Source organism: Marmota monax, unplaced genomic scaffold (assembly GCF_021218885.2).
Source record: "Marmota monax isolate L192 unplaced genomic scaffold, Marmota_monax_Labrador192_F-V1.1 WCK01_AAM20220418_F8-fsc00193, whole genome shotgun sequence".
NCBI classification, from domain to species: domain Eukaryota; kingdom Metazoa; phylum Chordata; class Mammalia; order Rodentia; family Sciuridae; genus Marmota; species Marmota monax.
In genome coordinates, this window is record NW_026695203.1 from 3,160,610 (window position 1) to 3,176,117 (window position 15,508).

Here is a 15,508-nt window from a genome sequence, read left to right on the forward strand (position 1 = left end):
CCTGGGATTTATAGTTGGTACCAAGAAATCAGAAATAATTCTGATGGGCTTATTTCTAAGTGTAACCTGACATTTTTCTCTTGAGGATTTAAACATTCTGTCATTGTTCTGCATGTTAGTCCTATTTATTATCATTTGTCATGCAGAGATTAATTTCTGATCTTGTTTATTTGAGGTTCTCAATGCCTTCTGTACCTGAACGTCCATATTGGTCTCATGTGTTGGTTATAGCTATTTACTTCCTTTGTTTAATATGGTCTGAATGTTCAAGGCTGTCCACTTTTTCTTCCAGTCCTGAGATTATACTCAGAAGTCTCTACAGAAACTTCCAAATAAAAACTTTATTAGATTTGTTGTCTTTCATTTCCAAGATCTGTTTGGTTTTTCAAAACCAAAGTGTACTGAATTTCTAATTCATTCAGTGGACTTTTTGTGTTCTCTTGGAATTCATTTATCATTTTTAACATTCTTTTGAATTTTGTATCTCATATTTCAACCACTTCAGTATCCTTGGAGTCAGTTGTTGGTGAATTATGAACACTTGGAGGCAACATATTACCTTCTTATCTTTTAAAAAAATTTATTTGTGACTCTACTTTGTGTAAAACCAGAGAACATCAAAATTGTATTCTATATGTGTACTATGAATGAAATGCATTCTGCTGTCATGTGTAAACTTTTTACTTTTTTAATTTCATATTTCATGTTTCTGTGTTAGGTTTCATGCATATGTTGAGATGGATTTCTCTTCCTCTGTTAAGTGTGGGGCTTTTTATGGCCAACTTTTTTTTTGCCCTTGTATTGTTGGATATCAGGCTGATGTGAATTTTTCAATGTATTTCCATGTGGGTTTATAGTATAGTTTCCTTTCTAATTCTTTGGTGATGATTATATACTTTGATAGAATGCATATGTGTCAGAGCGTGAGGATTACACTTTGTCTGTACATCTCCAAAGGATGACATTGTTCTTATAGATATGACAATTTGTGTTTTATAAAGCAGTACCTGGCAACATGTCTTCCTCCTTAAATCAGGCACCTGTTCCAAATGTCCAATCCTGGACTTTGACCATGTTGGAGCCCACCAAACACAAAATTTCTCGCCAATCCTCTGCTTTTTTTTTTAAACCTATCATTAGTTCTTCTCAAGCTTCCATCCCAACTCACAGATGGCAATTCTACATCCATAACAACATGACACAAGGATGGCACCACCCACTCTCAGGTGATGGGTCAAGTTGATTGCCCTTCCACTGGCTGCCATCATGCAGTCACCTTTAACATTACTGGAATCAAGCAAGCCACTTCTGATATTTCTTTGATTCCCTGTGACAGGACTAATGGCTAATACCAAGGATCTCCTCCACTCAGGAATGGTTTGATGTCATTGACAAGTTATGGCTTCAAGGAACCTTTATGGACATTGCCCCTTCCAAGATAACTGTCTGTAGCCACTGGATGTTATCTCTAGCTACCCTGGTATTCCCAAGCCTGTCCCCCAAACATTCCCCCGCTCTCCCAGGCAGGCCCCACACCGACCCCTTCTCAGTAGGAAGCAGTCAGATGGAATTGCACCATCACCACGCCACTTAGAAAACAAAAAGGAGGAATGTTAGTTGCGGAGCTGGCTGAACAAATGTTATCTGCAGTGTGGGCTGAATGCTCAACCCTCACCCATCTGGTTCCTTTTTTTTATTGGTTGTTCAAAACATTACAAAGATCATGACATATCATCTTTCATACATTTGATTCAAGTGAGTTATGAACTCCCATTATTACCCCAAATACAAATTGCAGAATCACATCAGTTACACATTCACATTTTTACATAATGCCATATTAGTGACTGTTGTATTCTGCTGCCTTTCCTATCCCCTACTATCCCCCCTCCCCTCCCCTCCCATCTTCCCTCTCTACCTCATCTGTTGTTGTTCAGTTCTTTCTCTTGTTTCCCCGCCCCTTTCCCTCGACAACCTCTTATATGTGATTTCATATAACATTGAGCGTTTCCTTCCATTTCCATGCAATTTCCCTTCTCTCTCCCTTTCCCTCCCACCACTCGTCTCTGTTTAATGTTAATCTTTTCCTCATGCTCTTCCTCCCTGCTCAGTTCTTAGTTGCTCTCTTTATATCAAAGAAGACATTTGGCATTTGTTTTTTAAGGATTGGCTAGCTTCGCTTAGCATAATCTGCTCTATGCCATCCATTTGCCTGCAAATTCCATGATTTTGTCATTTTTTAGTGCTACGTAATACTCCATTGTGTATAAATACCACATTTTTTTTATCAATACATCTATTTAAGGGCATCTAGGTTGGTTCCACAGGCTAGCTATTGTGAATTGTGCCGCTATGATCGTTGATGTGGCAGTATCCCTATAGTATGCTCTTTTAAGATCCTCAGGGAATAGTCCGAGAAGGGCGATAGCTGGGTCGAATGGTGGATCCATTCCCAGCTTTCCCAGGAATCTCCATACTGCTTTCCAAATTGGCCTCACCAATTTGCAGTCCCACCAGCAATGTACAACTGTACCCTTTTCCCCCAACACTTATTGTTGTTTGTCTTCATAATGGCTGCCAATCTTACTGGAGTGAGATGGTATCTTAGGGTGGTTTTGATTTGCATTTCTCGGACTGCTAGAGATGGTGAGCATTTTTTCATGTACTTATTGATTGATTGTATGTCCTCCTCTGAGAAGTGTCTGTTCATGTCCTTGGCCCATTTGTTGATTGGGTTATTTGTTATCTTATTGTTTAATTTTTTGAGTTCTTTGTATATTCTGGAAATTAGGGCTCTATCTGAAGTGTGAAGAGTAAGATTTGTTCCCAGGATGTAGGCTCCCTATTTACTTCTCTTATTGTTTCTCTTGCTGAGAAAAACTTTTTAGTTTAAGTAACTCCCATTTGTTTATTCTTGTTATTAACTCTTGGGCTATGGGCGTCCTATTAAGGAATTTGGAACCCGACCCCACAGTATGTAGATCGGAGCCAACTTTTTCTTCTGTCAGGTGCAGTCTCTGATTTGATATCAAGCTCCTTGATCCATTTTGAGTTAACTTTTGTGCATGGCGAGAGAAAGGGGTTCAGCTTCATTTTGTTGCATATGGATTTCCAGTTTTCCCAGCACCATTTGTTGAAGATGCTATCCTTCCTCCATTGCATGCTTTTAGCCCCTTTATCAAATATAAGAAAGTTGTAATTTTGTGGATTGGTCTCTGTGTCCTCTATTCTGTACCATTGGTTCACCTGCCTGTTTTGGTACCAGTACCATGCTGTTTTTGTTACTATTGCTCTATAGTACAGTTTGAAATCTGGTATCGCTATACCTCCAGATTCACACTTCCTGCTTAGAATTGCTTTTGCTATTCTGGGTCTTTTGTTTTTCCATATGAATTTCATGATTGCTTTATCTATTTTTCCAAGATATGCCATTGGAATTTTGATTGGCATTGCATTAAACCTGTAGAGAACTTTGGGTAATGTCGCCATTTTGATGATGTTAGTTCTGCCTATCCATGAACATGGTACATTTTTCCATCTTCTAAGATCTTCTTCCATCTCGCTCTTTAGGGTTCTGTAGTTTTCATTGTATAAATCTTTCACCTCTTTTGTTAGGTTGATTCCCAAGTATTTTATTTTCTTTGAAGATATTGTGAATGGAGTGGTTTTCCTCATTTCCATTTTAGAAGTTTTGTTGCTGATATACAGGAATGCCTTTGATTTATGCGTGTTGATTTTATATCCTGCCACTTTGCTGAATTCATTTATCAACTCTAGCAGTTTCTTTGTAGACCCTTTTGGGTCTGTTAGATATATTATCATATCATCCACAAATAGTGATAATTTAAGTTCTTCTTTTCCTATTTTTATGCCTTTAATTTGTTTTGTCTGTCTAATTGCTCTGGCTAGTATTTCAAGAACTAAATTGAATAGAAGTGGTGAGAGAGGGCATCCCTGTCTTGTTCCAGATTTTAGAGGGAATGCCTTCAGTTTTTCTCCATTTAGAATGATGCTAGCCTGAGGCTTAGCATATATAGCTTTTACAATGTTGAGGTAAGTTCCTGTTATCCCTAGTTTTTCTAGTGTTTTGAACATAAAGGGATGCTGTACTTTGTTGAATGCTTTTTCTGTGTCTATCGAGATGATCATATGGTTCTTATCTTTAAGTCTATTGATGTGGTGAATAACATTTATTGATTTCCGTATATTGAACCAGCCTTGCATCCCAGGGATGAATCCTACTTGATCATGGTGCACAATTTTTTTGATATGCTTTTGTATTCGATTCGCCAGGATTTTATTGAGAATTTTTGCATCTAAGTTCATTAGAGATATTGGTCTGTAGTTTCCTTTCTTTGAAGTGTCTTTGTCTGGTTTCGGGATCAGGGTGATGTTGGGCTCATAGAATGAATTTGGAAGAGCTCCTTCTTTTTCTATTTCTTGAAATAGCTTGAAAAGTATTGGTATTAATTCTTCTTTGAAGGTTTTGTAAAACTCCGCTGTATACCCATCCGGTCCACGGCTTTTCTTGGTTGATAGTCTTTTGATGGCTTTTTCTATTTCTTCCTTTGTTATTGGTCTGTTTAAATTGTGTGTGTCTTCCTGACTCAATCTGGGCAGATCATAATACTTAAGAAATTTGTCGATATCTTCACTATCTTCTATTTTATTGGAATATAGGGTTTCAAAATACTTTCTAATTATCTTCTGTATTTCTGTAGTGTCTGTTGTGATATTGCCTTTTTCATCCCGTATGTTAGTAATTTGAGTTCTCTCTCTTCTTCTCTTCATTAGCATGGCTAAGGGTCTGTCGATCTTATTTATTTTTTCAAAGAACCAACTTTTAGTTTTATCAATTTTTTCAATGTTTTTTTTTGTTTCAATTTCATTGATTTCCGCTCTGATTTTAATTATTTCTTGTCTTCTACTACATTTGCTGTTGTTTTGCTCTTCCTTTTCTAGGGTTTTAAGATGTAGTGTGAGTTCATTTATTTGTTGTTTTTTTTCTTTTTTTGAGGAATGAACTCCAGGAAATGAATTTCCCTCTTCAAATTGCTTTCATTGTGTCGCATAGATTCCGGTATGTTGTGTCTGTATTGTCGTTTATCTCTAAGAATTTTTTTTACTTCCTCCTTTATGTCTTCTGTAACCCATTGATCATTCAGTAACATATTGTTCATTTTCCAGGTGATGCACGATTTTTCCTTCCTTCTTTTATCATTTATTTCCAGTTTCATTCCATTATGATCAGATATGGTGCATGGTAATATCTCCACACCTTTATATTTACTGAGAGTTGCCCTGTGGCATAATATATGGTCTATGTTTGAGAAGGATCCATGTGCTGCTGAGAAGAACGTGTATCCACTTGATAATGGTTAATATATTCTATATATGTCGGTTAAGTCTAGGTTATTGATTGAGTTATTGAGTTCTATAGTTTCTTTATTCAGCTTTTATCTAGAGGATCTGTCTAATGGCGAGAGCGGTGTGTTGAAGTCACGCATAATTATTGGGTTGTGGTCTATTTGACTCTTGAACTTGAGGAAAGTTTGTTTTATGAATGTTGCAGCACCATTGTTTGGTGCATACAAATTGGTAATTGTTATGTCTTGTTGGTGGATGGTTCCCTTTAAAAGTATGTAGTGTCCTTCTTTATCCCTTTTGATTAACTTAGGTTTGAAGTTGATTTTATTCGATATGAGTATGGCCACCCCTGCTTGCTTCTGAGGGCCATGTGAGTGGTATGATTTTTCCCAACCTTTCACCTTCAGCCTGTGTATGTCTTTTTCCTATCATTTGAGTCTTCTGAAGGCAGCATATTGTTGGATTTGTTTTATTAATCCAGGTTACTAGCCTATGTCTCTTGATTGGTGAATTTAAGCCATTAACATTTAAGGTTACAATTCAAATATGGTTTGTACTTCCAGTCATGTTTATTTATTTATTTATTTTAGTTTGGCTAGTTTTTCCTCTTTGGTTATTTTTGTCCCCCTTTACTGAGATACCTCCCACTGTTCATTTTGGGCGCTATTTTTCAATTCCTCTTCTTGTAGTATTTTGCTCAAAATGATTTGCAGTGCTGGTTTTCTGGCTGCGAATTCTTTTAGCTTTTGTTTATCGTGAAAGATTTTAATTTCATTGTCAAATCTGAAGCTTAATTTTGCTGGATACAGTATTCTTGGTTGGAATCCATTATTTTTCAGCATTTGAAATACGTTGTTCCAGGATCTTCTCGCTTTCAAAGTCTGTGATGAAAAATCAGTCGTTAACCTAATTGGTTTACCCCTGAATGTAATCTACCTCCTTTCTCTCGTAGCTTTTAATATTCTCTCCTTGTTCTGTATGTTGGCTATCTTCATAATTATATGTCTTGGAGTTGGTCTATTACGGTTTTGAATGTTTGGGGTCCTGTAGGCTTTCAGGATTTGGCAATCCATTTCATCTTTCATCTCTGGGAAGGTTTCTAGAATTATTTCATTTAATAGGTTGTCCATTCCTTTGGTTTGAACCTCTATATCTTCTTCTATCCCAATGACTCTCAAGTTTGTTTTTTTTATGACATCCCATATCTCTTGGATAGATTGTTCATGAGATTTAATTTAAGCTTCCTTTCTGTGTTGATTATATTCTTGTATAGTTGATAAACTTTGTCTTCATTATCTGATGTTCTGACTTCTACTTAATCTAGTCTATTTGTAATATTCTTGTTAGAGTTTTTAATTTGGTTTATGGTTTCCTGCATTTCTAGGATTACTGTTTGATCTTTTTTTTAAATCTCTATCTCCTGGCAAAGCTCGTTCTTTGAAGTTTGAATTTGTTTGTTTAATTCGTTTTCAAAATATACTTTCATTGCTTGGACTTGCTGTCTCATGTCTTCTCTAATATTCCGTTCCATATGAGTTAGGTATGCCTTGAGTTCTTTCCCTGTCCATGTTTCTGATGCTTCTAGGTCCTCCTGTAGATTTAAGTTGTCCTGCATTGTTTGTAATCCTTTTTTCCCTTGTTTTTTCATGTTGTTCATGTTACTTTCCAGCTCTGTTTGACTGCTGTGTAACTGGTTTCTCCTATAAATTTGTTTTGGTTTTGTATATCTCTCTTGTCTCTCCTTTGTGATGGGAGATTATGCCTAGAAATGTTGGGCTTTATTGTACTTTAAAGCTGATTCATTCAATTCATAAAAGGCTTCCGGGTTCTGTATGCATATAGTGATTTGTTGTCTGTTCTTAGGACTTTATGTTTAGGTTAGGTGCCATGATGGTATGAGGGTTAGTATGTCTTGGCTACTTTAGAAGATTGCTCTACTGAAGGGGGATACTAACAGGCTATTTGATCAGGGTGTTGGTAGTAGCTAGGTATTTAGGAGCCCTATAGACAGCCTCGAAACATTCACCTATTTGCATTTAGACAATTACACGTAATGGAAGACGTAATGCTTGGGATGAAAGTTGGGGGGTAGGGGAAGGAAGGTGCTCTTAAAAAGAAAGAAGGAGAGAGAGAGAGAGATAGATTAGAGGAGAATGAAAAGAACAATAAACTTGAAATGGGAAAGAAAGAAAGAAGGAAAAGGGGAGAAAAGAACAGAGAGAGAAGAAAAAAAATTGAAGTCTTAGAGATCCATTTTCTTCTCTTCCAGTAGGCAGAGCTGTGCCCTCCGAGCTGAGCTTCTGCCCTCTACGTGCCGATAGCAGTCCCTGTAAGGCGGCTCCTGGGAGTCTCTCAATCTTGTCAGTCTAGAGCTGTTTCACTTCTCCAGCCCCTCCGTGACTTCCTCCTGTCAGCTGGCCAGCCAGGTCCTGTTCACCGGAAGCGGTTCCCCAAAGATCTAGTTACACTTGCGGCCCCACCGCACATCCCATTTAAGCCCCAGTGCTGTGGTAAACTGGCGGCTAAGACCTTGGGAGTCGCCGCTGGTGATATGGGGGGTTGGGGGTCGGAATCCCCTCTGCTTCCCTAAAGACACGCCCCCGGAGAGATCCCTGAGGTTTCCTGGCTGCTTGTATCTGGATGGGGTGGGAGTCACACACTGCTAAAGTGGATTCCGCTGGGATGGAATTCCATCGGCCGATCGCCGGTGACATCACCTCTCTGCTATGGCGGGCCCCAATCTCCTTGCCAGAGTGTCGAAAGGGAGGGGTGGGACTGGTCCGTCCCCAGTTGGCCTCAGCTCCCGGCTCGCTATTTCATGAAGGCTTGGCTAAAGACCTCTTCCTGCCAAGCTGCATCTCGGAGGCTAGCCACCCAGTCACGGTGGCTGCGGGCGGGTGGCCACGCTGCGGCGTGTGGACAGCAGCTGGCGGGTGTGGACCTCTGTGTCTCGTGGCGGGGATTCACTCGTCTGGGGCAAACTGTCACTTCCAAAAATCCTAGCAACTCCTGGCCGGTCTCTCTTCAGTGGAATTTTGCTAGGAGATTCTCCTCAGGTAGAATCTAAGTGTATCTATGCGTCTCTCAGACCCCATCACTGAGGGGGTACTGAAAGCGCTGCCTCTCCGCCCGCCACCATGTGGGATCCCCGTCTGGTTCCTTACCACTTGTTTGCCTCAAATGTGAACACTCAACCCCACTCAAGGCTGAACACTCAACCCCCACCTGTTGGTGCAACAGAAACCCACATCTAGCCCAGGCCCAGTCTGACTGAAGGCAAAAGATGACATCCTTATCAACTACTGTATGATTCAATCATTGTACGTCAACATGGCAGGCTTCAGACCCAAAGACCTTATTAGATTTTGGCTATAAAAACTCTCCCCCTACCCTCTCTCTTTCTTCTCTCTCTCTCTCTCTCTCTCTCTCTCTCTCTCTCTCTCGTTTAGTTCTCTTTTTCTCTCTTTCTTCTCTCTTTCCCTGGTCTCTCCCGCTTTCTCTCTTTCTCACTTCTCTCCCTGTTAATCAGACAAGAAAGATCTTGTTTCTGCAAGAAACAAGCTGCTGCAAGAAAGATCTCTTGGTCACTCTGAGAGTCATGATCACTTTCCTTTCAATGTCAAGTTTACAGAGCCACTAAGGAAGATCTTCAGAAAAACACACAGATCACTGACCACAGGAGTCCTCCTTCTGCCAGGTAATGATGGCACCAGAGACAACAGACAGAGCCTTAGGAAGGGTGATGCTGAGGGTGAATGGCAGGGAGAACACTGACCAGAGAAAAGACCAGTGTAGGTGTGCCAATAAAAAATGTATAAATATGTCAGTAGGTGACACCTGGAATTGCACAGGGACCACTTGTGCAGTCAAATGCTCTATCCCTGAGCTGTGACCCCTTGACTGACTGGGTTCCCCTTAGCATGTGTCACCTGTTCCCACGGCCAAGGACTCCATAGTGCACTGTGAGTGCAATTCCTTCCTCCCTGATGGAAACTGCACATGCACCACAGCCTGACAAGAGACCCCTCTTCAGGCCAGGAGGTCAGCGTTGCCAGTCCCCAGAGGACTCTTACTTGTCTTTAGGCTCTTTCCTACCCAGTCTGATTGTATGCACATTCTCAATTCCCTCAGTAAATGGAATTCTTCCCTCTCTTTTCATTCATAAGTTGAGAAATATGAGAGGGAAGGAGGCTGGGTCCTGGCCACTTCTACAACATATCAGCCACTTCTACAACAAGTACATAAACAAATTTATCCAATGAGACAAATCTAGATTCTTTTTTCTTTCTTTTGTGGTCCTAGGGATTGAACCCCAGCCTTGTGCATGCAAGGCAAGCACTCCACCAACTGAGCTATAGTCCCAGCCCTAGACAAATCAAAGTCTTAATGATGTACATTGAATCCAGGTGACCCTCTGTATCAGCTCTCACAGATCTCTGTATCAATCTTTCTTCATAAAAATTCCAGCGTGAAAATTGGAAAAACTGGAAGTACAGCAACAACAAAGACATTCAAATTACTGGAAAAAGGGGGTATATCTTATTTTATAATCTGATGTTACAGCTGGAACACCCTTCTAGATACCTATTTAAATGTTTTCCAGCATATTACTATGATAATACATAAATAACCACTTTAAAACTCAGTGGTGCCACCAATAGCCACCCAGGATTAGGGAAGGTTCCCTGACTGGGCCCTGATTCTGTTACCTGGGACTGACTCCAATTCAGACCTTCTGCATAAGAAATTGCCTGGCTCCACCTTCAGAGAACCAGCACTTTCCATCATTCTCCTTTGTAGTTTATGACAAAGTCAGTGGCAATTATATGAGCAGTCTTCTCAGCTTGCTTCCCATATGTGGAATATTAGAGGCCAAGAGATCTTTTTCTTAACACAGTCTCAATGTCTTTTAGTAAAGGTTGCTAATGCTTTGTCTATACATCTCTCAAAAAAAAAAAAACCCTCATGAGTGTATTTTGATATTAGGCATACGTCAAGTATAAATTATTCTAACTAGGATCCCCTTCTTGTGGTTGTACATGATGAGGATTCTTACATGAAAACCTCTGGTAGATTCTTATCAGAACATAGGAAAGTTATGTGAGATTCATTCTACTGTCTTTCCTATTTCTATTTCCTCTCCCTTTCCTCCATTCCCCTTTATCTAACCAACTAAACTTCTATTCTCCTCCCTGTCTTGTTGTGCGTTAGCATCTGCATATCAGAGAGAACATTTGACCTTTGGCTTCTTTGGATTGGCTTATTTCACTTAACATGATATCTCCAGATCCATCCATTTACCAGCAAAAGTCATAAAGTCATTCTTCCTTAAGGCTGAGTAATATTCCATTGTGTATATATACCATGTTTTCTTTATCCTTTCATCTGTTGGAGGGAGCACCTAGGATGGTTGCATAGCTTAGTGATTGTTAATTGAGCTACTATAGACATTGATGTGGCTGCGTCACTGTAGTATGCTGATTTTAAGTCCTTTGGGTAGAGACTGAATATTGGGATAGCTGGGTCAATTGGTGATCTCATTCCACGTTTTCTGAAGAGTCTCCATACTGCTTTACAGAGGGGTTGCATTAATTTGCAGTCCCACCAGCAATGTATGAGTGTACCTATTTCCCCACATCCTCACCAATGTTTAATGTCACTTGTATTCTTGATAATTGCCCTTCTGACTGGAGTGAGATGAAATCTCAGTGTAGTTTTAATTTGTGTTTGTATAATCTCTAGAGATGTTGAACATTTTTTCATATATTTTTTGCCATTTGTATTTCTTTTTCTGTGAAGTGCCTGTTCAGTTCCTTTGCCCATTTATTGATTGGTTTAATGGATTTTTTGGTGTTAAGTTTCTTGAGTTTTTTGTTTATCCTGGAAGTTAATACTCTACCTGAGGTGTAGGTGGCAAATATTTTCCCCATTCTGTAGGCTCTCTCTTCATGTTTTGATTGTTTCCTTTCCTGTGAAGAAGCTTTTTAGTTTGATACCATCCCGTTTTTGATTCTTGATTCTTTGATTCCTTAGGACTCTTGTTTAGGAAGTTGGTTCCTAAGCTGACATAATGGAGAGTTGGGCCTACTTATTCTTCTAGTAGGTACAGGTTCTCTGTTCTAATGCCTAGGTCCTTGATCCACTTTGAGTTAAGTTTTGTGCAGGGTGAGGGTGGGGGGTTCATTTTATTCTGCTACATATGAATTTCCAGTTGTTCCAGCACCATTTATTGAAGAGGCTATCTTTTCTCAAATGTAGGTTTATGGCTCCTTTGTCTAGTAGGAGACAACTGTATTTATGGGGATTTTCCCCTGTGTCTTCTATACTGTACCATTGGTCTTCATGTCTGTTTTGGTTCCAATACCATGCCATTTTTGTTACTACAGCTCTGTAGTATAATTTCAGGTACCTTAAGCAGTATGATATTCTTTGTCCCTTCTGATTCACTTTGGCTTGAAGACCACTTTGTCTGATAGGTGGATAGTTGACAAGAAATAATATGTCTTCTTTTCCCATCCTTTTATCTTCAGTCTGTGGATGTCTTTGCCTTTGAGGTGAGTCTCTGGTAGACAGCATATTGTTGGTTCTTGTTTTGTAATCCAGTCTGCAAATCTATGTCTTTAGACATAGATTTGATGATGAGTTTAGGCCATTTTCATTTAGTGCTATTATTGAGACATGATTTCTGTTTTTTGATGTGAATTGGTTTCACCTGTGATTGACTGTTCTTCTAGGGTAGTTTCTGTCTTTGCTGGTTTTCACTTTTTTTCTCAATTCTTCTTTATGAAATATTTTATTGAGTATGTTTTGTAGTGCAGGCTTCCTAATTTTGAATTTTTTTAACTTTTCTTTGTCATAGAAGATTTTAATTTCATTGCCAGTTCTGAAGCTTAATTTTGCTGGGTACAGTATTCTTGGTTGGAGTCTATTTTCATTCAGAGCTTGGTATATATTATTCCAAGACCTCCTAGCTTTGAGGGTCTGGGTTGAGAAATCCACTGAGATCCAGTTTATTTTCCCTCTAAATGTGATCCTGTCAGGTTTTTGGCAATCTTTAAAATTATCTCCTTATTCTGTATGTTAGGCATCTTCATAATACTGTGGTTTACTATGAGGTGACTCCCCCAGATGCCAGCACCACATCATAGCTGCAAAATGGTTCCTTTGTCATCCTGGAGCAGTAGGAAGAGATGCAGCTTGACATTGTGAAGCACACCTTTTGGTAAGTCTGGCTGTGTGTTTGATCTTGGATCTCTCCATACCCAGACATGCCACAAACATCCTAAAAATGTGTGTTCCTTTAATTTCCTTATTGCTCCAATTTGATTGTGGGGGGACTGGTCTGAGTGGCTCTGTTGGCAGTGGTGGGGGGGCAGTGGGGCTGAGGCTCCTTCTTTATGTTGTAATATCCAACCTCCCGAGTCCCTGATCTGCTTTGAATATCCAGTATAAATTCCCAGTACAGTCCCTTTTTATTCAAACCATCTTGCTGAGAAGGTTCCTATCTACTTTCTTGCATTCATACCATGGTGCAGCCAGGAAAGCAACCTCATCTCTTCCACCAGCTTGAAACCTCCCTCATTGTGACATAACCATTCATGCATGGAATATATGTGATTATTTCAAAAGGTGATGGACACTTTTTACACGGATGGTGGGATGTGTCATAACTGCTATGTCTTTTCTGGGAGGTTACTTGCAAGCAGAGTACTTTAAAGTGTGCATTTAGTTCATCTTGTAGAGTGTGCAAAGCTGTATGTACATGGTTAGCCATTGCAGTGTTGTTTGTAAGAATGAGAAAATGAGCCTCTTCTGTGTGGGTGCTCACACTCCACATGAACAGACTATTTGCATCAACAGTATTTCTGTGGGCTATTAAGATGCCTGGAACGGGATGATTGAGGGCAATTTTTAGCTTCTTCCACTTTTTAAAAAACTTTCATCCTCAAATCTAATTAGGAGACAAATTGTAGCTATGGCATCTGTCATGAGTCCATAAAGATATGCAAATAAAATGGTTCTCAAAGATAGCCCTCAAGCAAATGCTGTATTTCTTGAGGTTGTATTGAAAGGGTTGTCATATAACTATTGTGTAGGAGGCAGAGGTATGGACATGTCACACATAGGATACTCCACTTTTCCCATCTAGATTTAGATATTCTGGCATCTTGGTTCCATTGGTTTTTAAAATATTTTGATTTCCAGTTTGAACCAACACGTTGAGACAACAATAAAACTAATTTCTGCTTATCCAGGTAGGACTCTGAAGCCAGAATCAAACCAATAAGAAACTCTGTAGAGTTTAACATTGCTATTTTTCTCTCCTTAGTCCACGGCTGTCATGAATTCATTTCTACATACATTCAACCGATTTTTGCTGTTAAGAATAAGCATAGTCTGGTGATTACTTTGGCATTGAAGCCTCCACCTGCAAGGTGTGACTCTGAAGTTGGCATGCTGGATTTTCTCAAGTTATTGATCAAAAGACAGAGGCAATATGGCTGAGATAAGAGGAGAGGCAAAGTAGAACAGGGTCAGCTCAGCGGGAGAGCAGGAGGGCCTCCAGCTGTCAGGGAGGGTTGGCGCTCTTCTGATTAGAAAACCTACAGGTTGTACAAATCCTATGAATTCCCATGACAATTCTTGGGATCTAATTTTCCAGATCAGATCCCTAATTGTCACACCAGGGAAGCTGTGAATTAAATTTACATCATAATTTAGCAGTCTTGCAGAATCAAATACTGCCTGGAGTTCTCTGAAAATTCTTATGGCTGCTAGAAATAGCAATTTGAGTTCTTTATTTTTCCCCACAAATGTCAATTCTACCCCTTTGTGAAAAGTTTTTTCTATTAGTTTTATTAGTGCATTATAATTATACATAAGTTGGTTTCATTTTGACAAAATCAAACATATGGAATTTGGTTTAAATTCCATTCCCCCTTTTTGCCCTCCCTCCACTCTCCATTATTCTCTTTTCTATATTCTATTGATTTTCTTTTCACTCACTTATTTTTCATTGATGCTTTCTACATATACATAAAGGTGAAATTCTCTGTGTACCAATTATATATACATATAACATGAATTTCTTAAATTCATACCCTATTTCATCCCATTTCCCATCCATTCTCTCTTCCTCTGTCTCCTTCTTCTACTCCACTGATATTCCCTTTATCATTATGATATTTGATACTTACACACCTTCTTTCCCTTAATTTCCTCCCACTTATACATAGGAAAGGAAACATTTCTTGATTTTTCTGAGTCTGGCTTATTTCACTTAACGTGATGTTTACTATTTCAGACAATTTGTCACGAATTTCCATTGAGTTCAAAAGGAGGGGGCACCTGGATTTGAACCAGGGACCTCTTGATCTGCAGTCAAATGCTCTACCCCTGAGCTATACCCCCTGCTCTTTATGTGTGTCTAATAAGCACTCTAAAGCTGCCTGGCCACACCCTGGATTTTACCACCATCACATGTGTACTTGCTAGTGTTACACCTTCATATGCATTGTATCCTAAAAGTCATTTAAAATACAAGAGTAAATTCCAATACCTTTTTCCTGCCAATTAGAATTATTGGATGATAGGATGAACAGTGGCAAGGGATTGTTTCCCCAGCCCCACTAAACTTTCATGATTCCAAGTTGAACTAATGAGAAAAACATTTGGCTGAGCACAGAAGCCCAGGGACTGGAGAGGGCTCTTGCCTGTTGAGAGGCACAGAAATATCTCCAGGCTTCAGGTGAGCACAAGCTACAGACACAGAGGTGATAAACCATGGAAAAGAGTGACCATACCTCCTCAATATGCTGATGAGGCACACTGATGCCAGGACAGACTCTGGAGAGAGGGGAAGATGACCAAAGACCTTTCTAATAAGGAGACTGCTAAATAAGGAAGGTAGAAGGTGATACTGCAGGGTGCTCCTGGATTTGAACAAGGGACCTGCAGTCAAATACAGACATACTCCCCAATTCTTTAAAAGAATGAAAAGAAAGGAACATAATGACATAATTCATACCCTTTACCATTAAAAGAGGGTAATAATTGAGATCCCTCTGCCACAGATTTGCATGGAACCATGTGTCTGGCTCCATTCTTTACTCCAACAACAACTGGAGACTGCAGAACAAAG

At 39.5% G+C, this 15,508-nt stretch overlaps 1 non-coding gene across 1 annotated transcript; it reads right to left on the reverse strand.

The window, feature by feature from the left end:
- Positions 1 to 14,706: 14,706 nt before the first annotated feature.
- Trnac-gca (transfer RNA cysteine (anticodon GCA)) lies at positions 14,707 to 14,778 on the reverse strand. The gene has a single exon. It is a non-coding gene; the product is annotated as a tRNA-Cys (tRNA).
- Between the last annotated feature and the right edge of the window lie 730 nt (positions 14,779 to 15,508).